This window comes from Ambystoma mexicanum, chromosome 5q (assembly GCF_040938575.1).
Source record: "Ambystoma mexicanum isolate Mex_15411 chromosome 5q, UKY_AmexF1_1, whole genome shotgun sequence".
NCBI lineage: Eukaryota > Metazoa > Chordata > Amphibia > Caudata > Ambystomatidae > Ambystoma > Ambystoma mexicanum.
Genome location: NC_090933.1, coordinates 1,026,753,928 through 1,026,774,357, shown reverse-complemented (window position 1 = coordinate 1,026,774,357; position 20,430 = coordinate 1,026,753,928).

Sequence of the window (20,430 nt, the reverse complement as noted above, 5' to 3'; positions counted from 1 at the left end):
CAAGGAACGGAAAAAACACTGGGAGGAAAAGCTTTACTGAAAGGCAAAGTAGAGCGAGCAGGAACGGAGCAAGGGTCCTCCTAAAGTTGTGATGGGCGGGGGGAGGGGCCACAGACCTGATATAGGAAGTAGAGTGAAAAGACTAGACCGTCGCCCTGAAACTGCTGTGGCACATTCATGGCAGAGCTTCCACCTGGTCCAATGCTTCCAGGTACCGGCCCTCATGACACTATTGTTACTTCCCTCCTTTGTCTCTACCAATAACATGCAGTCAAAAAATCTTCCATCCCTGCTCCACATTGTGTCACACATATGATTCACTCTCTGTCCACTCTGCATCAAACTCAATATGAACAGAACCGGGCGAGATCTCAAGACTCTTACATTGTACACACTACTTTAATCGGACTTAAGAAACACATGTTTTACTAAGCTCTAATCAAATGTATTTCCCCTCACCCAATATTTTCACTGTTAGAAAACTACTTATTTCCTCATCCTTTACTAGAGTCATAGGGTCTCATTACGAGTGTTCCGGTCTGGTAACAACACTGCCGGTACGCTACTGGCAACGTTGTTACCGGACCAGCGCACTCCGAGTTCTGCGGGCAGAATGGCACCCGCCCGCAGTCTTTGACGGAAGCATCGGCACAGTTACACACAGTGCTGGTGCTTCCATCCTCCCCATTCCCATTGCATCCAATGGGACTCGAATGGGAGTGGGGAGTAATTTCTACCAATGAGGAATTACCGGGATCGCCAGGGTTGTAATAACCCGGTAAGTCCCCATTGCCGGGCGCCGGAAAAAAAATGACTCAGGCGGCAGCTGTGCCGTTTTTACCGGCACGGCTACCGCGGGGGTCATATTGAGGCCCACAGACTGTTGTTTTTGCTTGTATATTGAACTTTAAGCCTGCTTGCTTTGATTGTCTTCTATTTTCACACCCCACAAATAGCCCGTCTCTACGCTTTGGCTGCTTTCCTAACTGATGCTTCAAAAAGTGCTGCTATTTTTCAACTTCTGAAATCACCCTCTCTTCATACATCTTGTATCGACAATTTTCAATTACGCATTAGCTAGATTAATCTCCTTACTCCAGAGATGTTCTTTTTAACAATGTGATTGCCAAATCATAAGATGCAGGCTTCCAACCTGTCTTTACTTCATGCTGCCGTGTACTTTTCAGTGATTTAATTTAAAGGTGTTGCACACAGTTTTGAATGCTGTGCATTTCCCTTTGCACACCATTTAGCTTTACAGATGCTTGGCCAATCACCCATATGCATTCTCATATTGTAAAGATGCATTTATGGCCAACGGCTTGTGGCTAAGCAGTGCAAAATCCTACCTCACTAAACAATATAATATAATATAACACAAGAGAATATTCTATGCACTTGTGAGTTCTTGCCGTAGTCTCTAGGGGAGATTCAAAAGGGCAATCAGAGCCTTAGAGCCTTTAGGGGACTTAGGGGTTTACGCAATAGGCGACTTCACTTCCTTTATCTCTGTAAATTATGCTTGGCTGTAAGAAGCTGTATCTCATCCCCTCCTCTCATTACTTCTTCTATGCACTTACTCTATAAGAATTGTCCCTGGACCTAGTATGATAGCAACCTCGTCTGTCTCCTCACCCGTCCCCTTATTTGGTCCCCCCCCAGCACTATCTGAAATGTTGTCAGGCCTAGTACGATAGTCGCTTGTTTTGTTGCTCCCATCCCTTTCGGCACCCCTTTCCTTCACCCTTTGTTCGAGCACGATAGTTAATTTCACATATTTACCGTTCATGGCCTGTAAGAATATCATTGTATTTTCCCTTGTTCCCTCCCTGGCCTTAAAGCGCTTTGAAACACATTGTTTATAAGCGCTATATAAATAGACTATCATATCATATCAATAGGGCTAATGTATACCAAATTAGACATTAGCCAATTCAGACAATTTTTTATGTCTTAGGCATTTGATTTCATGTTTATAAGTTTCATACTCTCTTAAATCCACACTTCCCATGTCAAACCCTTTGTGAAAACATGTGGGCACCCTTTTTGATTTTGAAAAACTATTTATGATATTTATTTATAGCGTGCCTATACATATTTAAAGGCATGACAAGGCAAGGGAATGGTAGAAGGGAGGACAAGACAGCGATCTTACTAGGCCAAGTGACATTGAGAAAGTGCAAGTGCAGGGGAGAAGGAAGGGGAACAGTACCAGGGGAAGGTGAGGAGGAGAAGTGCAAGACATAGGATCAAGGCAAAGAAAAAAAGAATTGCGGCCAGCAGTTGGCAGTGCAGGGGTTAAGTGTGCCAACAAGTGTTAGATAAGTGCGAGTAGGGAGACTCTAGGGTTGCAGATACAGCCCTAAGTGCAGAGAGGAAGCAGTGCAGGTGTGCAACTGGGAGGTCAGGGTCCTGGGTTTGTGGTTCAGAGGGTAGCCAGGTAACCAGCCTGGTAACAGACAGGAGATCAGCAGTGAAGTGGAATATAGAAGGTAGAAGCAAAGAGGAACGTCTTGAGCTGCTTCCGGAACCGGAGATGGTGCTGCTCAAGTTTCAGAGAGGCAGGGAGGTTGTTCCAGAGGGAGGTGCTGGCCGAAGAGAGAGATCTGCCACCAGCTCGTTGCTTAGAAAAATGACTGACCCTGTCATGATCACCACCAAGTTACCAGGGTATGCTTCCCATCGGGGTCAAAAGGGGGACCAGATTACTAATATGGGGGCCAGATGGGTGTTAGCCTGGCACTCCTGGCATTTATTTCAGTCTCAGAAGGCTTTTAACATTGAGAATCAAGCACTTCCTTTTATTCCTAAAATGGCCGACTAGTTGGCTGCTGACATTGCTAATGAACACTTTCGTCATTGAACGTGGCTGCCTATTTAAGCCACGCCCAAGACTGAGCCTGTGCTTTGCGTTGTTTCCTGCAGTACGTGGTGTAACTCTTACACACGGTCACAGTCCTGTCCTGAAAAAGAGGAAAACCACAGTCAGTACTTATTTCCGAGCAAAAGACATTCATAGGAATACTCACCAGTTCCACTGCAGCTCTTTCTTCAGTTCGAGCAGCTGGGCTGGCTTCCGTGAACTTTTCGAAAGTCGGCTTTCTTCGTTCCGCTGCGCCATCCAGCCGCCACCCGCCTTCCTGCGAGGATAGAAAGAGGTAAAAAGAGAGAGAGAGAGTTACTAACCTTAGATATCAGGCAGCAGTGTGCATCGGTACCGCTCACAAAGTACAAACAATTGTATGCCTGCAGACAGTGCGCTTCATCAGAGTTATAAACATTGGCAGACTAGCAGCATGTGCCCCGCATCATTAACACGCCAGAGTTATAAAAATGAAAAGACAAGCAGCAGGTCCACTGCATCATTACCGCTCACAGAGTTTAAAACATTGAAAGACAAGCAGCACGTGCTCCGCACCCTAAACGCGCACAGAGTTAAGAATATCTATGGACAAGCAGCAGGTGCGCTGCAACATTACCGTGCACTGGGTTACTTTGTTTCCCTAGCTACAAGACCTACCATTAAAGGATCATTCCTACAAACACTTACTTGCCATCATGGGATTCTCACGTTCACCTGCAAAGGAAGAAGAGCAAGAATACAAAGATTAAAAGTGCACTTCAGAGCAAAGGAAGTCGACCAAAGGACTTAGTAGTTGCCCAACACCTAAGAGGAGCATTGGTGGTGCTTAGCAGGACTCAAGGCCATAACAAGGCTAACAGGACTCCAGTGAATTAACTGGGCAAATCTTTCTTCAGAATCAGTGCCCCTGAAAGATTTCAGGATGGAGAGCCCTCCTTACATAATCTACAGGTGAGCTGGGATTCACTCTCATTTTAGAGGTTTATGGGAAAAGCATGACATTGTAGGGAGGGGTAGGACCCGATGACCCCAGGGGGCTAACCTGTGTCTCTCACTTTTGCAGAACCTGACTCCAACCTTAGCCAGATCACGCCCAAAGCCCCCCACGCTTGATAGGCCATGCTTCAGCACGCTCCTGCAGAGATCAGGTAAGTGTTACAGACCCTCAAGGAGTTGGAGGTGGAGGAGCGAAGAGCTCAAGAAGGAAGATATTTCTAAAGAGAAAGCTGGAGATATGTTGATCCCAGGCCCCTGAAGGCCTTGTGGACAATGCAACGGGTCTTGAATTTGATCCTTACAACGTCTTAGAGCCAATGGAGTGATTTCAGTGCTGAAGAGATATGATCTCTGGGCTTGAGGCCAAGGACAAGTCTTGCAGGCCTGTTCTGGATGAGTTGCAGAGGACAGAGAGTAGAGGAAGGTACATTTAAAATGAGGCTGTTCCAGTAGTCAAGCCTGGAGAGAATCAGAGCTCTGGAGAAAGTGAGTGTCTGGGGGAAGGAAAGGAAATGAAGAATCCCTCTGAGGAGGAGCAGTTGGTAGTTTGACTTCTTGGAGACGTCAGAAATGTGATCAGAGAAGGAGAGTGTCGAGTGGAAGATAACCATGAGGTTCTTAGCCTCACAGGTTGGAGTAGGAATGAGGCCAAGGGAGGCGGGCCAGAGAGTGGCAGAAAAGAGGGGTTCAGGTGTGCCGATGAGGTGATCTCTATCTTACTGGCATTCAGGCAGAGATCATTGGCAGTGCACCACTCTTGGATCGCAGATAGACCGTCCGGGATGAGAGAAGGAGAAGTGGAGGCAGAGGGGAGCCTGAAGGCGAGCTGGGTGGCATCTGCATAGCACTGGAAGTTGGAGCAGAGAGCAGCAATGTGGTGGGCAAGATGTGGCAGGTATTATTTGAACAACAAGGGAGAAAGGTTAGACCCTTATATAACAGCACAGGTGGAGAGAGAGATAAAGGAGAGGAAGGACCCAAGTTGGACCTGGGAGGGGCGGTCAGAGAGGAAAGAAGTCAAATAGGCCAGAGCATGATCAGTGATACCCAGATTATCACAGAGCCAGTTGAGCAGGATGGCATATTGACCGTGTCAAAGGCAGAAGAGAGATCAAGTAGGATGAGGACTGAGGTTAGAATCAAGGTTAAAGCAGGACTTAATGGATGTTCAGGAGAGCAGTTTCTGTGCCTCTGACTGCTCTGAAACCACACTGGTGCTCATGTAGACAACCAGCAGATTCAGTGTGAAGATTAAGCTGTGATATGGCTAGCTTTCAAGGAGTTGTCCCAGGAAAAGAGTGAAAGAGATTGGACGATCATGATCTGGGAGGGGTCGGCTGAGGGTTTTTTGAGAAAAGGGTGCACAAGAGAGTCTTTTAGGGGTGGGGGGGAGTTTCAGAGGTGAATGAATGCTTGCAGAAGTCAGCCAAGGCTGGAGCGAGGGTGTCAATGTGGTCCTTGAAGGTTTTTGGAAGAGCAGGGAAGGACCCGCTTAGATGAGGTCTTCATAGATTGGACTTGTCTGGAAACCTCATCAGGGGAGAAGAGAGGAAAGGCAGATAAGGGAGAGGGGATGGCCGCAATGCAGCCAAAGGAAGAGGAGAGGGAGAAGCAGCAGAAGATGGGAGGGTGGACAGTATGTCCTGGGTTTTATGCCAACCATTTCCTCTCAGCCACCCTACACTTTGTTTGTTTGTTTGTTTGTTTGTTTATTATTTGATAACACGCACCAAACCCAAGGGTAGCCGGGCGCAGCAGGTACAAGATTACTTAGGCTTAAGTTACATACAGTGGATACGATACACATCAGCACAGTGCAATTTATGTCAATACAAGCAGTTGAGATAGTATATAACATGTTACGATACATGGATACAAATTTGGAATACATGTATACAAGAAGGTAAAGGATGAAAGCGACTCTCGGCCCGCTGAGGGCAACAATAAGATCTCAGATCCAGATTTCAGAAATATCACGGCAGTTAGGTACAGTGATCAATGGGCTAATGCAGTGGTTCAGATTAGTTGTCGCTGGTCCAGAGCCAGTTTTTTACCTTGTATCTAAATCTAGAGTAGGGTAAGTTAGCTCTCAGGGCAATGGGCAATGCGTTCCAGGCCTGGGCAGCTCTAACAGGGAAGCTTACTCCGCCCGCTTGCATTAAAGGGTGACGAGGTCTGTGTCATACCATGAGTTGCACTTGATTTTAGGTTTCATGTGTATCCTCATTACAAGGACAAGTACATCAAGAGTATCAGAGATAGGAGAGTGGAGCATGGAGAGGGCTGTGTCAGGGTGTGAGTCAGCCAGAGGTGCAGGAGGAGGAGATAAATATGCAGGGAACGCCTCAATTGTCACAGGCTTCATGGGTTGATTGACTGAGAAGGTGGGTGGCAGTTTGGGGGTAGAATTGGCCTGGGGTAGTGAGAGAGAGATGAAAGGAGAGAGTGGTCATTCCAGAAGAGGGGAGTGGTAAGAGGGTTAGAGAGGGAGGGGTCTGAGGAGATTAGAGCATCAAGAGTGTGCCCTGCAGAGTGAGTCAGATCATCGGGAAGAATATATATATAGACAGAGAGTTGCAAAGGTCCAGAAAGAGTCCCGTGGCGGGACAGGAAGCATTCAGATGGATGTTGAAGTCTCCAAGGAGGAGGAGTTGAGGAGAGGTGTTGAGTGGTTGTGGCCGGGTGGGAAGAAGAGAGATTCGCCCACTCGGAGAGGAAGGAGGTCATCAGACCAGGTGGCTGGTAGTAGCCACTGTTAGAGAGTGACCAGGAGAGACAGAAAGCCTACAGACCAGACATTCAAAGCAGGAGTAGGCCTGCATAGGAATGATAGAAGCAGGGATCCACTCTGGGAAGACCTTGGATTTATCTTATCAATCCCCACTTCACCCAAAGAAAAACCTTGGATAAACCCCTTTTGAATACGTTTGTGACACACTTTGAGATTGTTCTTGTAAACTCCTCCTCTTGCCCTTTTTCCATCCTCCTAACACAAAGAAAACCCTTTTTTTGTGAAAAGCGTTTTGCCTCCCTTTCCCTTAGGCCATTCCACAAATTAATGTTGTTGTTATGACTTCTTTGCTGCGATTTGTGTGTGGGTTTTTTTAGAGATGGATCAACAAATGCCATGCTTGATATTTTTGGGAGCATTTTTTCTCTTAGAAATCTAGAAAGAACAGGTGGAGGATGGGAAAGGTGTGATCACAGAGTAAGCGCTGATCACCAAGATTGTTGATGATATCTCACCTCAGGACGTAGATGCAAGAGGCCTTGGGGGCGAGGAAGGTACTATGGACCCTCTTTGATGATGAGGTAATGTTATTTATTTACGTGGTGGAGAGCCACCCAGCAATAAATAGCAATTGTGAGAGGAGCAGGTGGAATTGGTGCAGGCACAGAGTACGAGATGGTGGATATGGGGCAGGAGAAGATGGTGCAAGCAACTGATGAGATTCTTTTGGTGGGACACTGATTATCAGGGAGAATAGCAGGAAACCAGTAAGCAGATAATGGGCAATTAAGGAGGATGCCAATGGGCAAGATGTAGAAAACAAAGAGGCTGAAGTGTGCCTAGATGAGGAGAAAAAGTCAAGAAATCAGTAACATAAGGAGGCCAAAGTGGGGCACCCAGTGGAAGACAATCATGTGCATATGTGGCAGGAGGAAGAGTAGGGGGAAGAGCAGATGGGAGGGTTGCAGGAGGAGAAACACATGAAGCTAATGGCTAGGTAGAAGGAAGAGCATACAATTGCAGATTTGGGGCAGCAGGATCAAGAGCAGTAGAAGAACACTAGGAAGTGGTTTAGGAGGAGGGACAGCAGGAGGAGAATGAACAGTCAGTTCTGGGACAGGAAGAGGTGCACCTGGACTAATAATACAATTATATAGATGTGGAATAGGATGCAGCATGTCGGGAGGAGAAGTTGTAGCCAGAGAAGAAGCAGGATAGGGAGGAGGCTTTCTGTGATGATACTGGAGGCTCCCTTCATGTGGAGGGGGCTTGGCTTGATTTAAGATGGGACAAAGGGCTATGAACTGGCTATAAATCCCTGCCATGTGCTTCCTCTGGTTGCAGCAGTAATTCCTTCTCCGTGAGGGTAAGACGTAGGCAGAGCTATGTAACAACAGTGCAAGAAGTGGCAATACGAGTACGCTTTATGCATTGGGCATTTCTGTGATGTATAACCACATTCAATAGCAGCACAAGTTGACTTATAAGAACTATGTGAGATCCACCACTCTGGCCTCCAAGGTACACTTCAGTGGGAAAGAATTCTCAGCAACTATTTCTGGTGATGATGGACATTTCCCACATTATCATTGTGTACAGCTACGTGAGGAGCATTTCCAAGCACAGCCAGCGGCAGCAGCCACTGTGATACCTGCCAAACTTAGCCATATCCCACTAGCGGCAAGGTAGTGATGCCTTCAATGGGGGGCAACTGGTGTGATTGGTAGTTCTGGCAGGCATGTGCATATTGCCTGAAATGCCCGTTTCTGACCTTCTGAGAGTTGCTGGAGGACATTTCTGCAGAAAATGATAATGAGGCTCATTAGCATCACTAGCACCGCATCAACTCCTAGGGAATTGAGTTAATGGGAACAAAGCCACCAACAGTTCTTTGAGAAAATGGGAAGGAAATAGCTATCCTATATCAAGAACACAGTGAGATTATTTACCATTGAAGCAATTGCATAGCATGGAGACCTAGAGAAATGTATGTGGTTTCAACTCACCAGAGAATGGTCTGCAGCTGTTTTGTCACAGAGATGGGCAGAAAAATATGTGGGGTAGCAGCTGCTCGATATCAGACAGACCTACACAAAAATATCACAGTTGCTTCAATACATTAGCCAAGAGAACTGGAGCAATATTCATGGTTGCAGCTATTGCATACCATGTAGACCCCTGGAACTATTTGCAGTTACAAATATTGTGTATATTTGTAAATCTGACACCTTTATGGTACTTATGCTGCAGAGAGAAACCACAAAGAATTCTAGTGTAGAAGGGAGACCTCACCGAATCCTCATGTTTGTGGCTCTCACATTGCAAGAAAAACCTGTCCAATTACTATTGTTGAGGCTCTTCTCTAGCAGGGACAATATGAAAAATATCATGTTAGCGGCTCTCATATTGCACTTCATACCTCAACAATTCTCATATTTGAGGTTCTCCTGTGGAAAAGAGAACCTGCACATTTCTCTTGTAGCTATGAGAACACAAACACATTTTTATTTTGGATCTCTAGTGTAGCAGGGAGAACATAAACGAATCGCATATGGATGACAAGGATGACCTGAAGAAACACGTATGCTTTTGGCACGTGTGTACAAGAGAATACCTGAAAAGGTGTTGTTAGTGGCTTTCATGCAGGAAGACGTCCCATGAAATATCTCTTGCTTGTTGTTCTTATTTTGCAGGGCAAAAGTATTTAGTGTGTTAATCTACGAGAACATAAACAATTATTATTTTGCAGCATTTGTTTGGATGTGAGTAGCATGATTTCCATCATATCACACCTGACAGAGGCTAACTTCCACTTCAGAAGCTGACAAAAGACCCACCTATGGCTTTGTCAGGTTTTTCAGAAGGGAATATTATTATATCTGTTGCAAGACCCTGCAGAGAGTTGTATCTCGTGCTTAGTGGAAGAGAAACTACTACCCTTCAGCACCTGACAGGTGGAATGTACTTATTAGATAGCAATATTGTCATGGACCTACCCCCAGAACATTGAGAAACCAATTTGTATTACCTTTGTTTAAATGATTAATATAAGATGTCATTACTAATTTCACTAGATATCACTTTGCATACTTGCCACTCATTTTTGGTATCAGGGGACCTGTTTCAAAAGGGGAAGAACACATCCTAGGCAACAGCAACAAGGAAACAGGATACCCCTCCCTTCAATGCATTCAATTGTGATGCTCACCACTTCAACTAGCAGTTTTTAATCAATGTCTGCTAGCGTACCATATTATCTGTTAAAAACAATGTATTGATCCACCATTACAAAAACATATAAAAACATCAAAGATCACATAGAAAACAAAAAATGCACCTTTGGACACTTTCTTTTAGTTTATGCTGTGTCACAGTTTATGGGGCATACAATGTGGAAGGACAGTGCTCACACAGAAGGGGTTAGTACACCGTGCCATTTGTGCAAATGAAATGTAAACAATATTACAAATATAAGCATTAATGATCAAGTAATACGATCAACAACCTGTTTTACCTTACGTACCGATAGATTAAGTATGTAAAAATCTATACCTAAATTATGAGCTCTTTGAAAGTCTTCCAAAATAGAAAGTTATTATTTACACTGTATAACCGGGTGGCTCAGTGTAGCTCAGGGATTGTATCCCTCCAAAGGATGACTAGCAAGGATGTAATATCTAATCAAGAACAGGTCAACACATTGGGCATCAACACGAGTTGGCCGGCATCCCTGGCGGTATTACAGCTGGGGCTATTAGCGTTACTGCCAAACCCCCCTGGCGCTACTAGAGCCGGATCACGGGTTTGGCTGAACGGTAAGATCCCATTCCCCATTAGTGAATTTTCGGTGCTATTACCGCAGGCAGTATTAGCGCAGCAGTAATAGCGCTGAAAATCAGCAAAATCGCAACCGATTTGCCCCCAGCTCAGAGCTGGGGTAAATCCTGCCAAACCTGTGATTTGGCAGACCCTTAAATACAGCGCTAATAGCATTACCACTGCATTTAAGGCTTACTGCCAAACTTGTGATGAGGCAGATTGTGTTTTGGCCCCACAATTCGGATACGTCCACCCTGAGACGTTTTTCAAAAGATTGAAAGAGGGCCTTTGTCAGGACATGCATTTTCCTTAAAGATGTAATTAATCTGACAAACCCTGTTTTTCCTTCAAAATAGTTTTTTTATAAAAAACCTGATGGTCAACACCCATTTATCCATGTTACAGCTAAGACTACCTACAGATGTGTATTTTAGTGAAAGTCGTGACGTGTAACTGACCTTAACCATAACATGTCACGGATAGGGCTGTGATGATGAATAATTTCACCTACAGTTTTGAAATGCAGTGCCTCTTTTTATTCACACAAAGAAACATTTGACTTTGTTTTTACTTTTACTTTATGTTGATATTTTGTCTTTATAGGGTGAATGAAGTATTCTGTAGCGATGGACTGTAAAATGCAATTGAAAACTGTGACTATGATTGTATTGCTCTAAAATGAAACCAAAATAATGCAGTCCACAATATTAGCAGAAATGTAGTTGTCTGGAGTCTTAGCATCATACTTTTCTCCTATTCACTTCTAGTGATCTGAAGCCTACAATCAATCAACAATGCATATAGCCACATATCCAGCATGGCACAATGAAGGAAAATATATAATCACTGTAATGGATTGGCAAGCCTGTAGATAGGTGATGCTATCCAGCCAATGTAAACCCGTAAATGGGAATGAAAAACAAACATTATCAAATGCCCTTTGCTTCTAAGGGCAATTACCTAAAAACAATCTAAAGCCAAATTAAAAATACAGATAAAACAGTTGAAATATACCATCTGAGATAAAAGTGCAAATGTGGTTCCACTTAAGAGGAGCAGAGGTTTTAAAATGTGTTTTTCCTAGACTTGTAGCACACCAAAACCTTGTGTTTCTCCACAAACAGAGAATACAGAACAGAAAATGCATCGTTGAAATGGTTATCCAGGTGCCTCAAACCTAGGTGCTACTGTATTTGACTGGTGAAAGATCCATTAGGCATCTTCTCCCATTATCCATGTCCCCGAAACCCAGGTGCTACTGTATTTGACTGTTGAAAGAACCATTAGGCGTCTTCTCCAATTATCCTGATGTCCCAAACCTAGGTGCTACTGTATTTGACTGTCTGAAAAACCCATTAGGCGTTTCTTCCCATTATCCAGGTGTCCCAAACCGAGGTGCCACTGTATTTGACGGTTGAAAGATCCATTATACGGTTTTCCCATTATACAGGTGTCCCTAACCCAGGTACCACAGTAATTCACTGCCTAAAAATGTAGGTGCCAGTCTATTTAGTGTCTACTGCTGTACCCCAGTAAGGTGTCTCTCCCTCCACCCAGCTGTTCCCCAATCCAGGTGCAACAGTATTCAACCATTCATTGTTACCCCCTCATCTCAAAATCCAGATTTTAAGGCACCTTACTTCCTACTGTAGTACCCTTTGTTAGACATGCCCCCTCACACTTTGCTTTAGCAAAGGCACTCCACAATAAACGATCGCCCTCACAGTTATACTCCCTCTCCCCCTATCGTCCTGCTCATGCCCCACGTCCTCCGCCCTCCGGGACTCACCCCGCTGCTCAGACTTTCCTTCCAGAAAGACCATGAATAACAAGACCATGCCGTCCACATTGGACAAAGAAAAGGAACTCTGCAGCCAAACTACATCAAAGCATACAGTATGTATACCTTACACCATGTCTGTGGGCACAGGTTGCAGGCACGGCTATCCATCCATGCACCATAGAATGCAGCTATGACTATGCCATTCCGGTCTAGCAGCAAACATAGCCATCCACACTGAACACCCTAACGTACCTCAACACCTCTGCCGCTAGCGTACAGCGACTACCAATGAAAATAAAGCTGGGCACACATCGAATATTCAGCAATAGCACTCTATCCTAAACCACCAACAGCACCCACCCATGTGCATGACCTCTAGGCTGCTTACTGGAGCCTAGCCAGCCACCTAAATCCTAATCTGACAAAAATGCACACAGGCATCGCTTAATCTAAATGCTTAGAACCTCCTACACATGGACTGCAGTCACCGAGGGTGCTCCTACCACAAAGTGCATTGAGGCCATACATTTGGGGAAAAAGCGCTATATATATAACAAATACAATACAATACAAAATAGGGATGTAATTAATATATGCAAAATTGGAAAAAATGGCAAGTGACAATATTTTTGACCCAGAAAGCAGATTTAGTCTTCTCTGGTAAATGTATCAGAAACATTGCTTCTTCTTCTTACCAAAGTCATTCAAGTGTTCGATTCAGTTCTGTGCGTCTATTCTGACTGGCAACTCTGCCCCACATGAAATCATCTGTGACGCCCGGTAAATCATGAATCTGTATTTTTACCATTTCTCTAGGGAGCTTTGCTCTACAGAATGAATTCTGTTTTAGCTAACCCGACCTATTTTTTTACAACACATTTCTGATTTGGGGGGAACCGTGTCTTAATCTTAACTCATGATACTTTTGTGAAAAGATTGTGTAAATGTTAATAATGGTATTGTCATTGCTTGTGATCTGGCTCTCTTCCACCAACAAAACAGAGCCAAGCAAAGCAAATCTCAGCCCACCAACAATCACATTTTAACCAGCCTACTATCAAACTGAATACATTGGTCCTATTCAGATTTATTTAATGACACGCCTTCAGCGTTTCCAAATTACTGTAAACAAGGTGTGCATTATACTTTCTTTTGCATACATTGGTCCTTTAGCCAAAGATAAACATTATTTTTTATGAAAAGAGTGGAAACACGCTGGGTAGGCAACAGATTCATGTTTCCCTCCAAAAACCATAAATGATTGGTGGGTGAATTTTTCCTCATATTCAGTTGTCTTTTCAATATGGCTAAAAGGTCAAATTGGACTATTCATGCATTCTCTATAACAGGGAATTGCAAGTGTTACAGTAATACAAAGCCTTGATTTAATTGATTTGCTTTGTGAACACAGCTATTGCGTGTGTGGGTTTGTGTTTGTACATGTATCAATGGCAATACAAATGGAGCACATTTGCAAATGAATAGACAATCTAACGCTATGTATCAATACTCGTTATCTTACACCTGAAAACCAGTACATTTAAACACATACCCAAGCATTTATGCAGTTTTGTTCTTATTCTCTGAAGAATGTGTTTTAAAAACAATATGCAGATAAAGCTTATGAGTGTGCATTCTCCTGGCACAGTCAACTCTAAGTAATGCGTCCCTCCTACAGTGTGTGCAAGCACATGTATACAGAGAAAATCTAATACAAACACTTGTGTGTCTTCCTCATAAAGCTGGATGAAAAAATCAAATTGTCATATCTGCAGCCCTAGTGCAGCAGGGACAACAGAAACATTACGATGTGTAGGGAATTGATATAGCTTGGAAATCAAGAAAATGTTCCTACATGTGGCTCTGATTTAGAAGTTAGCGTGGAGAACATGAAAAAAGCTCATGTTTTCAGCTATGTTATAATAGGGGAAAGCTAATAAAATCTCAAGTGTGCTTTCTGCAGTCAGTCTCTCTTCCTCCTCTGTGTTCTGCCCCTGCCTCTGCCGGCACAAAACATAGTTCTATAGGCATTAATTTAGTTCTAAAATATCAAGAGCAGGACTTAACACCCATGCTAATGGCCACTCATGTTCTTACATTCATCATATAATCCCATATGTTTATCTACTTCACAAGTACATGTACAGCCCCGCTATTTCACTGGGAATTGAAGTTCACAACATATATACATCATTGAAACAGGTGTGTTGGTTTTGGCTAGGTATCTTGACATGCGCGACTGTGGGACTTTTTGAGTGGTCAAATACAAGAGCCCTACCAGCATTGAAGATTTACTCAAACTGGCAGTTGGAAGGTAAGGGATTCTATAGCTACTCCCACAAGTACGGCTGACCAGGCTTACCACTTAGAACGTAAGGAAAGATGGATAGCTCTATTCTTAATGTGCAAGAATTCTTCGAGTCAGGGACAAGAGTTTGAAGCCTTGCCCACTGACTCGTGCCTTCATCCTTCCGAGGTCACAAATTGAATAATACAATTGTTGGTCAAAATTGGTATACTTGTAGCACCTGTTTACTTTAACACTTTAAAAGAACTACTTGTGTACTACGTGCTATATAAAACACAACTTATTATTATTATTATTATTATTATTATTATTATTATTATTATTATTATTATTATTATTACTATTATACTGTAGTGAATAATCACCCCTACCCATGACTGATGCCTCCAGTAGATATAAATCCACCATCCTAACTGCTAAATATTTACTGTATGTTCTTGTAAAACAATCTACATTGTGGATTCTTGAACCCGTAAAGAGTGTGTCCCACATAAGCTTTTCAGGCTGTCAGCCATTTTTATAGAAGATGATTTAGGTGGTGTATTTACAAGAGGATGTTTTGACCTGATGATGAAGAATACAATATTCTTAACATCTTTGGTGGCGTTGCATGTACTTCCTTTTACTGTGATGTATACAGTCTTTGCACTTTCTAACTAAATTGTGTGATGCTGAGTCTCAATTCTCTAAATTCCCATTTACCACAAGCAACTGAATTTGTTAACCTTAATGTGTGGGTTTATTGATGAAGAATCGAGGTAATGCCTTGGATTGGCCTTCTCAAATAGCCGTAGCACAGATCAAATATCTGTATAAAAATGCTTACCTGGACGTCACCAACACTCCAAAAAATTGGCCAAAGACTGGTATATAAATCCTGCTGGAAATGGAGACATATGGACAATGGAGCACGAGCTTGTTAATCAGGTGAGCAAAGAATAATAACATGCGAATAAATGGCTACAGGGTGGTATAATAATGAAGCCTAAAATGGCAACCTGTTATTGTATCATCTCTCTTCTCTAGACCAAGTGACTAGACAACTATGATGTATAAAATACTAGTAGACCAAAGTGGCCAGTGAGAGTAGGTAATTGTGACCTCCAATAATGAGTTAAAGGCCTGAGAGGAATGATAATTTGGAAGAGTCACAGCAGAGGAGGAGCAGCTTGGAAACCCATCGGCCAGTAGCTGTTGTATGCCTGCAGGGAGATGGCTCAGCAATGGATGTCAGCATGAAGTAGTAAATCAATTGAGCACAGTGATTAAGTTCCTCTTTTTTTGTAAGGGGCAAGGGTATGTGAGGAATATACTATGAACACAAGCACAAATATACCACTTGCTACCCAACTTCCCTACACCCTGTCAGAGGGATAAGAAATCTTGTAAGTGTTTGTTATATACACTTAACTGCATAAATCATATGGACATAGGTATCAGCAACAAAGACAATTTTAATACATCTTTAAATTGTTAAAAAAAGACCATCTGTCAAATTCGTCTACCGATGATCTGGCTAAAAGACAAATACACCAATTTGTGTTTCAGGAGAAAGACAAACTTCCCAGCTGACATATCTTGATATGGAAAGTATAGTCTGACCCCTTCTTCAGGACGCTGTTATTTTTTCAGAGACACGGTCAGTAATGTGATCAGCATATACTGCCTACAAACATAAATACAAATAACCTATGAATCAAGTGACCGTCATTGTTTATAATGCAGTGCAAGAGATCGGTACCCTACTAACCTGCTACTTGCGTAGCTTTCTTCTACGTGTGGGAGTCTAGATTCAGAATTCGGCCTCGTCACTTTGCCTCAGTCATTCGTTCTATACTGAAAGGTATATAGAGAAAGGGGTTATGGAGATTTATTCCCTTTTCTTTCTGACATCATATATATTGTATTATTTAGATGTATACCTTTTACTAGCGTAGAGTGTATCAAGCTTTTCGATGCACTGTGTTTATTCTCGTGTATGTGAGGCGGCGAGTCACCGTCTTTTTTTTTTCAACACGCCGACACAGCTGCGCTGCTGTTTGTATGGGGCCTGGGAACACGGGTAAGGAGGGAAGGAAAAAACAAAAAGGGGAGAGGAGAGAAAAAGAAGAAGATGGGACCTCGTTATTTGAGCAGTGTCCCTCCTGTGGTTTATACTTATTCCAGCCTTAGTTGTTATATACCCACTTACTTCAAGGGTATGCACCGCGTGATTCGGGTGGCCTCTGAATTTGAAATTCGGTCCGGCGGTTATGGGATATTGCCGCCTGTGTATGGCAGTGATTTTTCGAAACCTATAGATAATTAGAGGGTAGGTTACAAACCCGTTAGGGCAAAGAACTAAATGTCTATGTCATATCGGGCAGCGATTTTACTTACTTTGCAATGTTTTCACCGTACGTCGGGTTCGCGGCAGCGTTCAACTCCACAATGGCAGCCGCCATCTTAGATGGTCGTGCAGCCCTTATAGAGATGACGCATCCGCGCATGCGTGCGTTTCCGCATGATGGCCATTTTGAATTGGGAAAGAATGCAGAAAGCCTATCCTCATCTCTCGCTGTCAACTTGGCTTAGATTCCTCGTTAGCATATATACCAGGAAGCGCTTGATCCGGCTCTTCGCGGGATGACAACGTCTTTCTGGTGTCTATAAATGTGCCCATCTCGATCATGGGGCTGATGTGCCTACATTGGCACCAATCAATCCCTCGGGCACAATCATATATGTGGAATGTAATGTCCAAGAATTTTATGTATGTATACTCGTGAGACATTGGGGCTCTGTGATATCAGGTGGGTGGAGACAGGCTGATGTTTATATGGGTCCGACCCAGGGCATTGCATTGTACTTAGCTGACGACAAATGTGGGATGGATCTAACAAATTAATGATAGAATAGGTTCCACTCCACAGCTAGATTCAGGCACATTTTGGCCGTATCTAGATTATAAATCCATTTTTGTTCTGTTTTTCTCTAAGTTAAATCCCTATCTTCCCCTCGCGGGTGGGCTTGAATTATTTGAATCACAAACCAGTAAATATCATCCTGTGTGTGTTTAGCTATATCGTAGTGAGCCATTTAATGCCGTAGATTACCCACTTGGTGGTACAAATCGAGAAGATGTTAAGCTTCCAATTTCTTCCTTTAAGGTCAATCTGTTTAATATTGCTCGTAAGGTGGCATACCGAGCAGTGCCCACACCTAAAGTGGCCAATTACCAGAGGTAAGTGCCACAATTGAGTCTGGTCTCTGGACAAATTTTTTTCTTTTGGGTATGTGTGTACAAGTTTATCTCGCAGATTTGGCATACGTTTAAAAGCAAATCTGGGTGGACCTGGTTTGAAATCATCAGTTTGAACAATTTTCCAGTGTTTAAGAATGATCCTCCTCAGGTCATTGCTCAATGGGGAAAAGGTGGAAATACACGTCATTCTGTCATCTACGTCTTTTCTTTGTTTCAGCAAACAAATCTCTCTGTTCATATTTCGTGCACGTTTCATCGACTGTCTGATAATTCTTGCAGGATATTCACGACTTTTCAGCTTTTGACTTCATTCATTGCTGTTCTGTTTAAAGTCATCTATGTCACTGCAATTGCATCTAATCCGGAGGAACTGGCCACATGGTAAATTCTCACGCATACTCAAGGGATGGCAGCTACTGAACAATAGAAGCATATTTTTATTTGTGGGCTTCTTATAGAGTGTTGTCCCCAGGGTGTTATTGGGTCTTTTAAAGATTATAAGATCTAAGAACGGTATCTTTTCTGTGTTATGACCATGGTAAATGTTATCGTCGGAGCTTGCTGGTTCAGCCAATTCAAGAAGATAATTAAGTCTTCTTTATGGCTCTTCCATACCATAAAAATATCGTCTATGTATCGGTGCCATGCACCGATCTTGTCCCGAAATGGATTGGTGTCTTTTAGCCAGATCATCGGTAGATGAATTTGACAGATGGCCTTTTTTTAACAATTTAAAGATGTATTAAAATTGTCTTTGTTGCTGATACCTATGTCCATGTGATTTATGCAGTTAAGTGTATATAACAAACACTTACAAGATTTCTTATCCTTCTGACAGGGTGTAGGGAAGTTGGGTAGCAAGTGGTATATTTGTGCTTATGTCAGCATGAAGTGCAATGACTTTGGTAGGGATGAGCTAGGTGGAACACAGTACCATGGAACCCTGGTTGTTAGGGAGCTTATGAGTCCATGGGGCAGTCATGTGAAGTCAGCAGAAAGGATGGAAGAGGAAAGATATCTGGGAACCACTGGCGAGACAATCACAGAGAGCCCACGAGATAGCATGCCTGAGGAGCAAGGGACACTAGAGGCTCTGCCAGGCAGTCTGTTAATGTTCTGTATAACTAGTGGTTTGGCAATGGATGGCAGAGTTAGAAACCATTGACTCTGACAGGCAATTCTGAGACACAGTCAGTTGGCAATATGCTGGAGGACCTTGACTCAGGCAGAACAAGAATTAGGGCAAGTAACATGAGACTGTCCAGAGAAGACAGACAAACAATATGAAGGTAAATAATTTTGCCATGGCACTTCATTGCGGAAAATGTAGTTAAAGTACAATTGAATCTACTAAAGGTAAGTAAAATTAAAAATCTATAAAACTTTGCAATTAAAAGAGCCTTCATTCTGTGAATCACAATGAAAGTGCAAAGCAGCCATAAAACATTGTGAGAGAAAAACCACCATGACATTACATTTTGAGATATGTAGTCAAAGTTCATTATGTGGAGGAATTTGAGGCCCTATCGAACACCAAAGGATAGCCATGTTGTTAAAGAAGATATGTTTCAAAAATAGAATATCTAGAAATTCATACTATGGGTCTTAGTAAATCAGATGTTTTTCACAACTTAGACCAGAGTTGAGCCCATAATATTAGAGTGAGTCTCCCATTGAAAAAAACATGTTCCAAAAGCCTATACACATACAAAGATTTTGCAGGAAAAATTATGAGATCGTCTCTAAAGCCATCCCTCAGGAAATTCCTTCAACAAAAAAATGTACTTTTCATTGGCTACTCAATGCGTTTCAGGCTATAGAACCCCTCCATCAGGAGCGTGGTGAAGATAGATTCCAAACAATGATGTGGAGTCCACAATAACTTCAAGATAAGCATAATCTGCCAGCCTCTGTAAATAAATGAATGTGCTTGCAACCTCCATACCGCACACATACATGGAGGGACTATCTAATGACCACTCAGGCATTCTGTTAACTTTTTTTAAAATGTAATTTGGGATTACAGTCTCCATAACATGTTATTAACTCATAGCTGTATGGAAGCAGTTTAAAATTGGTCAAGGTACTGAAGTGTCAATGCCCAACAGTACATAAAAAAAGAGGCCTGCCTCTGAACACAGGGACTCCTAGTGGATATACTTAAGCATCCAAAAGACATTGCATTGTGGCAAATATGGTACATTTCCCTTTGGTCCACAGGCTTTATATAACCAGAGCATTTGTTCCAAAGGCAAAGGTAATACAATTGCATTCTGAGAAGTTTATCATAAAACCTGCATATAAAAACGGAAGCGATTGACTACAAGTGCAGTCAATTGTGTGACTGTAGCAAATTGTGTCACATTTGCAGTTGACACTGAACATTGGGCCTCATTCCAAGGTTTCCAGAAACAGGCACTTTTACCGGACTGTCAAACTACGTGTGAGGCGTACTACCAACACTGGAAATTCTGACGCTGTTAAACCAGTATCCACTAGTAAGGCACCAGTCAATCTGGCAACGGTGAGCACCGGGCGCCCCCCCTAACCGTTGGCAGTAATAATGCAACAGTGGCAACACCGCCACATCATGATGCAGTCCCTTCCAGTAACACTACCCAAAGAATTGCAGTAACAAAGCCAAACGCTAGGCAGCGAAACCTGCACCTGAAAGCATGTAGTAAGT